This window comes from Cherax quadricarinatus, chromosome 11 (genome assembly GCF_038502225.1).
Source record: "Cherax quadricarinatus isolate ZL_2023a chromosome 11, ASM3850222v1, whole genome shotgun sequence".
Classification (NCBI taxonomy): domain Eukaryota; kingdom Metazoa; phylum Arthropoda; class Malacostraca; order Decapoda; family Parastacidae; genus Cherax; species Cherax quadricarinatus.
The window spans coordinates 10,523,040-10,535,053 of NC_091302.1; the positions used below are offsets into that span (position 1 = coordinate 10,523,040).

The 12,014-nt window shown below is 44.7% G+C and overlaps 1 protein-coding gene across 2 annotated transcripts in view; it reads left to right on the forward strand.

Annotated features, from left to right (window-relative positions):
- The first annotated feature begins 9,939 nt into the window (after positions 1-9,939).
- LOC128687692 (uncharacterized) overlaps positions 9,940-12,014 on the forward strand; it is a 77,397-nt gene continuing 75,322 nt past the window's right edge. For both annotated transcript variants that reach the window (XM_053775283.2, XM_070084193.1), the window contains exon 1: positions 9,940-10,104. The gene's annotated coding sequence lies outside the window, so the exon portion shown is untranslated. The remainder of the gene's footprint in view (positions 10,105-12,014) is intronic.

Here is a 12,014-nt window from a genome sequence, read left to right on the forward strand (position 1 = left end):
ATAGAAGAAATAAAAAAGAACAAGAGCTATTTAGAAAAAGGAGAAAAACCTAGATGTATGTATATATATATATGCATGTGCGTGTCTGTGAAGTGTGACCAAAGTGTTAGTAGGAGTAGCAAGATATCCCTGTTATCTTAGCGTGTTTATGAGACAGAAAAAGAAACCAGCAATCCTACCATCATGCAAAACAATTACAGGTTTTTGTTTCACAGTCATCTGGCAGGACGGTAGTACTTCCCTGGGTGGTTGCTGTCTACCAACCTACTACCTAACTATATATATATATCTATATATATATATATATATATATATATATATATATATATATATATATATATATATATATATATATATTTCAAGTATGTTTTATTTAAAGACAAAAATACATTGGCCATACATTCACAAAAATACAACAGAAAGCGCACACACACACACACACACACACACACACACACACACACTAGAGTATTTTGTACACCTGTATCTTGTTCGCGGTCGTTCCAGAGACCCAGTGGCAAGTTCAGTCAGCCATTCCAGCCTTTTAAGTTTTATTTCAAAAACCACCTGGGGGGCAAATCTATATTTTCTTTAGTTTCTGTTTGTCTTCAAAGCTGAAGCTCCTCACAAGAGTTCAAACCTGAGACCTCGTCTTACATATGTGGTCAGTGCTGCTTTAAGGACTTTCTCTTCATATATCGAAAAGCTGTTCTTACGTTGGCTGCGGCTTGCTGTGCCTTTCACGTACATTAGTTAGGAACATTGTGGTCGAACGAGATTTTATTGGTTAAGCATCTGTTGCTACAAAATTATTATATTCACTGTGTGTTAAATTCATAAGACCGTGAGAAATAGAAGGCAGTCAGATTTAAACTAAGTAGAGGGAGGGTAGTTCCAGTACCTTGGATCTAGAGCCTTCAGCATCAAGGCACCACCTTGAAGGGTTGCTAGTGAAGGCATCTTTTTTTCACCCTCGCTCCGCCCCTTGACGTCAGTGACAGCACCTGCAAAAGCCAGCAGCGACTCGCTTTTAATACTTCACCAGGCAAAACTCCCTCTACGACCACTTAACACACTGAGACCTCAATAACCTGCCTGTTAATGGTGCACCAGTCACTGGCAGCTGGTGCTTGTTCTCCTGCACGGTGCACTGATCACTGGCAGCTGGTGCTTGTTCTCATACACGGTATATCAATCATTGGCAGTTGGGACTGGTTCTGCACGGTGTACTAATCACCAGCAGCTGGTACTTGTTCATATACACATAGCAAGCTTGCTTGTAGCTATTACGTAGGAGAGCGATCTTGCTGAAGCGCGGGGCAGTAAAACTTTTTGGTTCTTTGAAAGTCGGATTTTTATGTAACAAATCACATTTAAGCGGTTAATAACTATATAATTATCTTGTAAAATAAGCAAACTACCGTACAAGCCCACAGCACTTTGTATTGCTACAGAAAATTACTCCATTGTTCATCTGTCACAACCTTACTGGGCTTCACTGCTAGTTTGTCACTACTATATATATTAATTTTGCACATATCCCAGTGTCATCAAACTAAGGTTTTAGTCTCATAGATAAGGCCTGCCAAGGTTTCGGAGCTCATGGCTACTGGATGCACGGGCATTATACCAACAGGTATCAGAAAAAAATCACATCATCAACTATTATAACCCAGGAGTCCAAATGGCCTGTTATCCTGGGTGTAAAGGGAGCAAAATAAACACAGCAGAAAACTTTTGACTTATATTATCCTTCACCAATTTAGAACAGCAATATGTACACTATATACACTATGTACAGTGATAGGTATTAGTGCACTCCACGGTAAGCAAGGCAGAATAGAAGCCACAAGAGAGCAGACCGTGCTTCAACCAGATCTAGAATGGGAATAACAAGGGCAGACAGGAGAGTGGTACCCACATAACCTCTGCGATTGCCAAAACCATCTTCTTGGCTGGAACCTGGTTACTAGTTGAACGACGGGGCGCCATCGTCAACTCTCAATCACCTGACTCAAGAAATCGTAATGACACGATTGCAAATAAACCATACCCCCGGCCGGGATTGAACCCGCGGTCATAGTCTCAAAACTCCAGCCCGTCGCGTTAGCCACTAGACCAGCTAGCCACAATAAGATTCATCCAACTAGGTATATTTCTACACCATAGGAAAGTTAGCACAAGCACCTCTGTGACCACAAATGCAAGTTTTTACAGACGAATCTCCAGCTAGCGTGGCCGTGACGAACTCTAGCTCAAGTCCCTTCACTGCCGTCAACATGACTCAAGAAATCGTAATGACACGATTGCAAATAAACCATACCCCCGGCCGGGATTGAACCCGCGGTCATAGAGTCTCAAAACTCCAGCCCGTCGCGTTAGCCACTAGACCAGCTAGCCACAATAAGATTCATCCAACTAGGTATATTTGCAATCGTGTCATTACGATTTCTTGAGTCATGTTGACGGCAGTGAAGGGACTTGAGCTAGAGTTCGTCACGGCCACGCTAGCTGGAGATTCGTCTGTAAAAACTTGCATTTGTGGTCACAGAGGTGCCTGTGCTAACTTTCCTATGGTGTAGAAATATACCTAGTTGGATGAATCTTATTGTGGCTAGCTGGTGTAGTGGCTAACGCGACGGGCTGGAGTTTTGAGACTATGACCGCGGGTTCAATCCCGGCCGGGGGTATGGTTTCTCAATCACCTGGTTCGCTGGTTGGGGGAGATAGCCTGTAAATGAGGGTGTGTACATGCGCCGAATAAAGGTTACGTACTCTTTGCATGCCACATCAACTTATGACTTAATAAAGCTCTTCCCTGAGAGAACCATTGACCTCGTGTCTTACTAAGAGCTGCTACCTAAAAGGCTCTTTCAAATTGACGTTTACTGGTGCAGCTCGCTTCAGTATGTATGACAGAATTCTGTCTCTTTCAGTGGCTGAGGTTGGTCAAGTTAAATTATATCTGAGAAACAGTTGCGCAGTTTCAGGATCGTTAATATTTACAGACCTCAAGGTGTCGGTAGCTCTAGACACGTAGATTGCGTCCTGATTGACTAGGTGTCTACATCTAATAAACCACTACAATCATCCTCCTGTTTCTAGTTCCTGCTTACCTTTAGATCCCTGTTTACAGTGACTGCTTATTGATAAGTATTTCCAGTTAGGACTCAGCCATAGATCCCTGTTTTGTGGTTATGCTCCTTTCAGTACCTATGGAGATATATTTTCTAATACCGTTACGTTTGTTACATCAAGCTCACGTAGTAGTGCTTCGTGCGTGCGTGCGTGCGTGCGTGTGTACTCGCCTAGTTGTGGTTACAGGGGTCGATTCATAGCTCCTGGCCCCGCCTCTTCACTGGCCGCTACTCTGCGTGTGTGTGTGTGTGTGTGTGTGTGTTTTGTTACCTTCCTTTGAATCCGCTTTCAATAGCTGTTCAACTTCTAATCCCTGTTTTTAATAGCTGCTTAACTTTGAATCCCTGTTTCCAGTAGCGGCTTAACTTTGAATCCCTACTTCCAGTAGCTGCTTAATTTTGAATCCCTGTTTTTAATAGCTTACCATAGGATCATGGTTTGAAGAAGCCGCCTGCCTCTGAATGATTTTTCTAATAGCCCCTGAGTATCGATCGCCTGTATCCAGTAATCCATAAAGGACGGATCATTGTATTTAGTAGCCTTAAACACCGACTGCTATTACTAGTAGCATCAGTGTTGCGGCGGCCATCATGTCCACCAGTTTCTGAGTCTTTAACCCATGTTTCCAGTAGCCGATGAGTTTTAAACCTATATTTCCAATAGCTGATGAATTTTAAACCCGTTTCAAGTAGCCGATGAGTTGTAAACTTATTTCCAGTAGCTGATAATTAAAACCTGTGTTTCTCTAACTTTCCTTTTCTCTTGGACTGTGTTCTGTCAGAGGTTTTACAGTCCAAGAATATAACAGTCTGTGTAGATCCTGTTAAAGCTCTGTGCAAAGTGTAACATTGTCACAGTAAAAGCTGGTGTTGTGTTACACTCATCACTGGTGTTACACTCATCACTGGTGTTACACTCATCACTGGTGTTACACTCATCACTGGTGTTACACTCATCACTGGTGTTACACTCATCACTGGTGTTACACTCATCACTGGTGTTACACTCATCACTGGTGTTACACTCATCACTGGCGTTACACTCATCACTGGCGTTACACTCATCACTGGCGTTACACTCATCACTGGCGTTACACTCATCACTGGCGTTACACTCATCACTGGTGTTACACTCATCACTGGTGTTACACTCATCACTGGTGTTACACTCATCACTGGTGTTACACTCATCACTGGTGTTACACTCATCACTGGTGTTGTGTTACACTCATCACTGGTGTTACACTCATCACTGGTGTTACACTCATCACTGGTGTTACACTCATCACTGGTGTTACACTCATCACTGGTGTTACACTCATCACTGGTGTTACACTCATCACTGGCGTTACACTCATCACTGGCGTTACACTCATCACTGGCGTTACACTCATCACTGGCGTTACACTCATCACTGGCGTTACACTCATCACTGGTGTTACACTCATCACTGGTGTTACACTCATCACTGGTGTTACACTCATCACTGGTGTTAGGTTATATTAATCACTCAAAGCGTTTGTTGCGGCTTTCATGTCTCTCTCTTGAGTGTTTCCTCTTTATGACGCTTCATCTGCTGCCTTCTGTTCTACCACCTGCTGTCTCTTGTTCTACCACCTGCTGTCTCTTGTTCTACCACCTGCTGTCTCTTGTTCTACCACCTGCTGTCTCTTGTTCTACCACCTGCTGTCTCTTGTTCTACCACCTGCTGTCTCTTGTTCTACCACCTGCTGCCTCCTGTTCTACCACCTGCTGTCTCTTGTTCTACCACCTGCTGCCTCCTGTTCTACCACCTGCTGACTCTTGTTCTACCACCTGCTTCCTCTTGTTCCACCACCTGCTGCCTCTTGTTCCACCACCTTCTGCCTCTTATTTCACTCCCTATTGCCTCTGCTTTTAATTTCACCACCTATTGCATCTAACCACCTCCCGGTCCACCTATGACTTCGCCCTTGCTCCACCTATTACCTTCTTCCCTCCCCCCACTCCACCTGTTGACTCTTTCTCCTACTTCCCCACCTGAGACCTTATCCCTCCCGCTCCACCTGTTGCTGCGTCCTCCCCCCCCTCCGCTCCACCTTTTCCCTACTGCTCTACTACTTGTTGCCTTACACCCCCCCCCCCTTCCCACTCCACTACCTGTTGCCTCCTGCTCCACCACCTGTTGCCTATGGCTTCACGGTTACTTCTTTACCACCTGTTGCTTTTTTTCTTCGGCAGTTGCCTATAGCATGACTGTTACTTCTTTGCAACCTGTTGCCTCTCGCCTGTTGCCTTAACCTGTTGTCTATAGCATGAATGTTGCTTCTTTACCACCTGTTGCCTCTTTTCTTCACCTGTTGCCTATAGCATGACTGTTGCTTCTTTACCACCTGTTGCCTACTTCACCTCTGCTGTTGTCTCCTTCGCCTGTTGCCTCCTTCCTTCACCTGTTGCCTCCTTCCTTCACCTTTTGCCTCCTTCCTTTCCCTGTTAACTCGACACATCTCTGTTGGCCTCGCCTCCTGTATTGTGGGTTGTGTGGTCGGTCAGGGTGGTCGTGTTGTTTACCATCCACCCTGGATGGTACCTGAGGTACTATGTCTCTGTAAGTGGTAGTTGGAGAGGCATCAGTGAGTGGTTCCCTTAATGAGCTTGACCAGCTTCCCCGAGCATGATTCGGTTCTTGCTTCAAGTTATGAGATGTCTGATGGGTGGAAGAACTAGGTATAGATGTGGTTGGAAGAACTAGGTATGGGTGTGGGTGGAAGAACTAGGTGTGGGTGGAAGAACTAGGCATGGGTGTGGGTGGAAGAACTAGGCATGGGTGTGGGTGGAAGAACTAGGCATGGGTGTGGGTGGAAGAACTAGGTATTGGTGTGGGTGGAAGAACTAGGTATGGGTGTGGGCAGAGGAACTAGGCATGACTGTGGGTGGAAGAACTAGGTATGGGTGTGGGTGGAAGAACTAGGCATGGATATGGGTGGAAGAACTAGGCACGGGTGTCATGTGGGTTTCGATAACGTGGATGGGATAAGAATACTCACGTAGGCTGGTAGTACGTATAATATAACGGAAAGTATGGGAAGGCACCAACAGCCGACCTGCCTCTCTCTGCTCCCTATCTTGACTGACTCACAGTGCCTATGGGTGAGGGGGTGTTTGAAATCCTCCCAGAGATGACACCCATTCTGCATATATCAATCTCACCCTAGTAGAGTTGGGGTTAAATGTAAATAACCTGTATAGATGAATAATTACAGTATCAACTTATCAGTATTCAAGAATTTTTTTTTGTGTTCACGTTCTCTCCGAATTCTGAGAGTTAACAATCTAGATTTGAGTGCACCGAATCTGCCTTTCTGTTAAACTCTTCCTCAGAATCCATAGATCACATGAATACAGATCGATCGATCAAATTTTTTTTTATCACTTCTATTGTGTAATCTCAACGTTGAGTTTCATTCGATGAGTTGTGCTATATTATACCTTGTATTGCATTACAGTTTTATTACAGTTTCAATTATGTAAGCTTTCATTCCAATATTCTACTTGTGTATGTTATAATGTTCAATTGTTGTGTAATTTGACTTTGTATAGAATCAGCCCAAGCCGTACACCTGCCGTCTCTAGTTTGTATTAGTTGTATGTCGGGACGACATACGTTAGCGTCGCCGAGCTCTCAGTAGTAGTACCAGTTCCTAGTAACCAGTTACCAGTAACCAGTGTACCAGTAGATGACTCACTACCAACCGTCTGTGTGAATCATTGACTGTATTCATATTGCTGCTGACCATAGCAGGATTTCAAACACCCTCACCTGTAGGCACTATGAGTCAGTCGTAGTTAGCCAGCAGAGAGAGACAGGTCGGCTGTTGGCGCTTCCCATACTTCCCGTTATATATTATACGTACTACCAGCCTACATGAGTATTTTTACCCATCCACGTATCGAAAACCCACATGACACGGGTGTGGGTGGAAGAACTAGGTATAGGTGTGGGTGGAAGAACTAGGTATGGGTGTGGGTGGAGGAACTAGGTATGGGTGTGGGTGTAGGAACTAGGTATGGGTGTGGGTGGAAGAACTAGGTATGGGTGTGGGTGGAAGAACTAGGTATGGGTGTGGGTGGAGGAACTAGGTATGGGTGTGGGTGGAGGAACTAGGTATGGGTGTGGGTGTAGGAACTAGGTATGGGTATGGGTGTGGGTGTAGGAACTAGGTATGGGTGTGGGTGGAAGAACTAGGTATGGGTGTGGGTGGAAGAACTAGGTATGGGTGTGGGTGGAGGAACTAGGTATGGGTGTGGGTGTAGGAACTAAGTATGGGTGTAGGAACTAAGTATAGGTGTGGGTGCAGGAACTAAATATAGGTGTGGGTGCAGGAACTAGGTATGGGTGTGGGTGGAAGAACTAGGTATGGGTATGGTTGTGGGTGTAGGAACTAGGTATGGGTGTGGGTGGAAGAACTAAGTATGGATGTGGGTGGAGGAACTAGGTATGGGTGTGGGTGGAGGAACTAGGTATGGGTGTGGGTGGAGGAACTAGGTATGGGTGTGGGTGGAGGAACTAGTTATGGGTGTGGGTGGAGGGACTAGGTATAGTTGTGGGCGGAAGAACTAGGTATGGATGTGGGTGGAAGAACTAGGTATTGTGGGTGGAAGATCTAGGTATGGGTGTAGGTGGAGGAACTAGGTATGGGTGTGGGTGGAGGAACTAGGTATGAGTATTGGGGGAGGATCTAGGTATGGCTGTGGGTGGAGGAATTAGGTATGGGTATGGGTGGAGGATCTAGGTATAGTTGTGGGCGGAAGAACTAGGTATGGATGTGGGTGGAAGAACTAGGTATTGTGGGTGGAGGAACTAGGTATGGGTGTAGATGGAGGAACTAGGTATGGGTGTGGGTGGAGGAATTAGGTATGGGTATGGGTGGAGGATCTTGGTATGGGTGTGGGTGGAGGAATTAGGTATGGGTATGGGTGGAGGATCTTGGTATGGCTGTGGGTGGAGGAATTAGGTATGGGTATGGGTGGAGGATCTTGGTATGGCTGTGGGTGGAGGAATTAGGTATGGGTATGGGTGGAGGATCTTGGTATGGGTGTGGATGGAAGAACTAGGTATAGGTGTGGCAGTGATCAAGAATTAGGACATGTAATGCGAGGGAGTTGCTACTCGTACGTTGTGTTCATGCTGTCGGTTCTCTCAGCAACAAACTATACCAGTATCGTCATGACAATTAAATTGGTGACTGTTTAATGAGAGTTTTGAACAGTGATTACTTGACTTGGAATTTTATAGTGTGCTCGGTTGCTCCCAGTTCTGTGTTCGCAGGTCAGAGCTTTTTTTTTATTGCGTTTATCATGGTTTCAATTATTGCCGTTATGGTATGTTATGGTTGGTTAATTTTATTGCTATAGGACAAACTAACCTAAATAAACCTAAGCAAATCTAAATGGAGACATTTACCATAAAGCTTATCGTGCCACTCTGGCTGCTCTCGTCCTGATTATCAGTGTGTTTAATTAATGTGGATTGTTCAGTGCAAGATGTGGTGGAGGCTTGAATGCTTCCAGTTTGTACTAACCTGTATGACTGTCAGCTGTAGCGCAGAAGCATCTTTCAAGGGAAAGGACTCTTGATTCAAAGAATTTGTAGCTACCCTGTCCTTCGGGAAAACGTCTGGTGGCCGAAAATAAGCAAGAAACTTCTAAATCTGCACTATCATCACTGGTGGTGAGAGAGTGGGCTCCTCTTGTATTTACCTTTGGTCATGAAGATCCATGAATGACTCGCCTGCGCCAGGAAACACATGTCGTGTTTTTTGACAAATCTTACCTAACCTAACCTGTTGCTATACTTGGCTCAAGATTTTTTTTTCTTACCTGTGACGTGTTTGAAGTTTTTTCCTACTGTCGTGGCCAGACAGTGAATGGGCGGATGCTGAAGTGGACACTGCTGTATCTAGTGTGATCTGTACTGACTTCTGCAACGCAGTTTCAGGCTCGATGGGCCTTACAGAGCAGCAGCAAGTTGGCGGCATTCAACAGGACGTGAATATTTGAGAAATCATCACCATGACGATGCTGGGCATCGTGCTTCTGTTTGTGTCACTTGTAGTGTTGCTACGGCTGACTGTGTAGTTTTAAAGTCGTATTCTGAGTTTTCACCTTTTAGAATCGTGAATAGACTTTGTATCCGCCGGGGAATCAACAGAGATTGTAGCCGAATCTGTGTGTTGTACTCGTTGATGAAGTTTTTAATGGATGTGCGAGAGCAGGAAGACACTAACACCGATCACAGGTATATCATGAATCAGATATGGAATATTTTCATTTAATATGACTGTTTCTGATTTAGTAGCAAAGGAACTTGTTGATAGACACTTGACCTGTTGCGTAGTATCTGCCTAGAGGTTCGGGGGTCAACGCCCAGGGGCCTGGCCTATGATCAGGCCTCCAGAGGTGTATATTTTGTTTACCTCCGCCACTGTGTGTGTGTGTGTGTGTGTGTACTGATCTACGTGTGGTTGTAGGGGTCGATTCATAGCTCCTGGCCCCGGTGTGTGTATATGTCTTCTTGCTTGGTTGTTTCTCCTGGTGTCTGCGTGAGGGTATGACTATGGTAGTATCCAGAATGTTGAACGAGTGCCTAGTTTTAGTATTGTTAGGCTCCGTTCCCTTGCTGCCTTTGCCATTTTACTCCGTCATCTAAGCCTCCGCCGTGAGTGTGTGACCAGCATCACCACCACCACCGCCGCCTCCGCCGCCACCAGCCGCCGCCCGGGTGAGGCAGGGAGAGGGAGGCAGTCAGCGTGCGGGCCCCGTGGCAGCCAGGTGCCGGCGGCTTGCACCTTCCCACTATCACAGTGTCGTCTGTCTCACCCCCGCCACGGGTTAAACTCGTCCCCCCCACACACTGTCTCCCCTTAACCTCCCCTCCCCCATCAGTGCCCCAGTGCCCGACTCTTCCCCCAACTGGGGTGAACGTGGAGTAAGTCGCAGTTACGCAGTGTTACGGCAATATATTGGCTCCTATTGGTACTGTTTGTTCAGTTGAACACTTCCCTGGAGTGAGTAATGATCTCAGTGCACGGTTCTAGACTCTAGCCCCTCTTATGGAAAATTATATTAGAAAAGCAGTCAACTAAGAATGGAAAAAACAGGTTGAAATTGGTGTTAAAGTGAATGAAGCCTAACTACCGTGGGGGTTTAGACAACACAAGCAGAGAGTGTAGCACTCAAAGTGTCTTGATAGTATGTTGCGAGTGACAGCTCTCTTAAGTGTTCATCATGTTTTAACTAAAGTGTCAATCGTGTCTGTTAACCCGAGTGTTAATCATTACATCTGTGTCCTGTAATCAGGGCCAATCATCATGTCTGTGTCGTTTTAAATTGAGTGTCATTCATGTATATCTTATCAGTGTCATTTACCATGTTTGTGTCGTCTTATAAGTGTCACTTATGTCTGTCAGCTTATCTGTCATATACGTCTGTGTTGTGTTATCCCTGCCAGTCATCAGTATTAGTCAAGTCTGTCGTCTTATCAGTATCATTGTTATATATCAATCTCGTATGTGGCGTCTAATTGGTGTCACTTATCTTTTATTTTATGGGTGTCAGGTTATCATGTCAATGTCGTGTAAGTGTCGTAAGATCTTGAACAGTGCTAGAGAAACAAGACTTAAGACCTCAACAGGTTCTAGATTGGAAATTGAAAGTATATGTTATTGCCAGCCTCGTGTGTGGATTGCCAAAACCTACGTGATGCTGATAGGAGCTTGATCTGTGATGGCGAGAGAAGTACGTCAGTTGAGCTGAGACAGTGCATCCCAGAGTTGGAAGGGGCTACATAGTTTCTTACATTATAGCCATGACTTCCCGAAGGTGAAAAGGACTTCACTGAATTTGAAGTATCTCCTAATTTCCCAAAGTTTGAAAAGGCTGTCGCTCAGGATTTGCATTTCCTTTCCGAAGTTGAGAAGGGATTGCTTCTTGGGTTTGAAGCATCACCTCACTTCTTGAAAGGTTGCAAAGAGACTAGTCATATTGTAAAGTGAGGTTCAGCAACAAGTCTGAAGGGTAGCATTCAACATAAGCATGACTAGACGATGGAAATAGAATATCTCGGCTAGTTGAATTTTTCTGATGAAGAAGAATAGGAATGTCATTGATTTGCTGTAAGAGAATGTACAGTTTTAAATCAGTACGTTTGGAAATTTTCAAAATAGAATAGAACAGGAGATAGTCAACAACTATACTTGACGAATATATATATATATATATATATATATATATATATATATATATATATATATATATATATATATATATATATATATATATATGCAGTAGGATCACATTAAACAGGTGATATCACAATATGCAGAACAAACACAGTGCCTTGATAATGTGAGAAAACACGAAAGCGCTTGGAAGATGATCTCCGACGGAGATGGTAACTCAGTCCATTTTTTCGTTACATTGTATTTCAGTCTCGATGTGCATTTCTGTCGGTCTGTTGAAAAGTGTCCGCTGCACTTGATATTTCATTATATGCTATATATTTTGTGCTGAACGCAAATTACAGTAGAACACACTTCGTTGTACCTCTTGAAACATCCGAGAAGTGAAGTGCTTGGGAAAAGTTGTCATCCCTGGCAGGTAACGTCTGTGTTCTAATATGCTTTCATCCTACGTGAAATTAACATGATCACCATGTATACCTGGAGGGGGTTGAGGGGGTCAACGCCCCCGCATCCCGGTCCGTGATCAGGCCACGAGGTGGATTAGGGCCTGATCACTCAGGCTGTTACTGCTGGCCACACGTAAACCGACGTATGAGCCACAGCCCGGTTGGTCAGAAACTGAATTCAGGTGCCTATCCAGCGCCTTTTGAAGACA